Source organism: Anastrepha obliqua, chromosome 6 (genome assembly GCF_027943255.1).
Source record: "Anastrepha obliqua isolate idAnaObli1 chromosome 6, idAnaObli1_1.0, whole genome shotgun sequence".
Taxonomy (NCBI): Eukaryota; Metazoa; Arthropoda; class Insecta; order Diptera; family Tephritidae; genus Anastrepha; species Anastrepha obliqua.
This window is the reverse complement of record NC_072897.1, coordinates 59406784-59408030: the sequence shown is the minus strand read 5'-3', so window position 1 is coordinate 59408030 and position 1247 is coordinate 59406784. Positions and strand designations below refer to the sequence as shown.

Here is a 1247-nt window from a genome sequence, read left to right as displayed (position 1 = left end):
TTGACCAGCTGAGTATTTTTCTGTTAACTTTTGGTGGAAAATATATCTGTTGTGAACTACGCGCGCAAAACGGGTACCCCTCAAAGTTCCATGTGTTCCCGTCATTTAGACTTTTCTATACATTAACGTTCTCTGCTTCCTCCAGAACGTATGGAATTTCGAGGGGTCGATAAGAATTTACTGGTGATTAGAAGCAGAGAATGTTAGTAGCTTTTTAATATAATATAGCTATGTATTTGAATTTTTCCCAAATTATCCAAAATTATATACAAATATTATGTCTGTCTGTCTAGTGCTCTGTAAACCATTGTTGAATTCCCTTCAACCAAATCAAAATCCTTTATAGAAAACGCTTTATTACAAGGCACACGTGATGGCATATGCACATTTTAATATGTGAGCATATGTATGCGGCCGCGTGCACTTCCCACTAGAGCTGTAAAACTATCGATGGCACTATCGATATATCGAATTTTTATATTTTTGCGTCGCTATCGATGGTTATTGTTCACTATCGATAGTGGCATTACCATACATTGCACATCACTTGTTTTGGCGCAACTTTGCAGGTCGGCAGCAAATTTTGGTAAGAAATACATTTATATGTAAAAGGTAATTAAATATTAAAATAAGTGTTTATTTGTAGGTAAATTTTCGTTGGTGTTGGTGGCGGAAGGATGGACAAATTTCTCTTGAAAAACTCACAGGGTAAGTTCCATTTACTGCTCAGCAACGCAAGTAACAAATTTATGTTATGTATGCATGTGCTTTGTTAAGATGGACAAGACAGCAGCATTGAGGCAATTGAGGAGGACAACCAGCTAGCAAAAAGGCAGCGAGTCGGAAGATCATCGGTGTGGGGCCATTTCGAAAAAATAAACAACGGTATGTCGGCAAAGTGTCGCTCTTGCGGCGTGCATGTATAAGACGAGCGGAAATACCTCAAATTTATTTGACCACCTGAAGCTTGCGCATCCCGGTCAGCGTGTTAACGATTTGTCAATCACTTCTGGTAAAATAGATACATATTTAAACACAACATATGAATCTACGTCAAAGCGCAAACAAGAGCTTGATTTAGGACTCATAAAATTTGTAGCTCAAGGCATGCAACCTTTTTCTATAGTTGAGGATCCTGAGTTTCGCGACTTTATCAAACTATTCGACCCACGCTACAAACTACCGTCGCGGACTACCCTCTCTAATGTCATGATGACAAATTTATTTGATGAGCAGAAACCTAAATT

At 38.4% G+C, this 1247-nt stretch overlaps 1 long non-coding RNA gene across 1 annotated transcript; it reads left to right on the top strand.

Annotated features, from left to right (window-relative positions):
* The first annotated feature begins 555 nt into the window (after positions 1-555).
* Positions 556-889, top strand: LOC129249777 (uncharacterized). The gene is made up of 3 exons (XR_008582717.1): positions 556-586; positions 647-708; positions 778-889. It is a non-coding gene; the product is annotated as an uncharacterized LOC129249777 (long non-coding RNA).
* The last annotated feature ends 358 nt before the right edge of the window (positions 890-1247 follow it).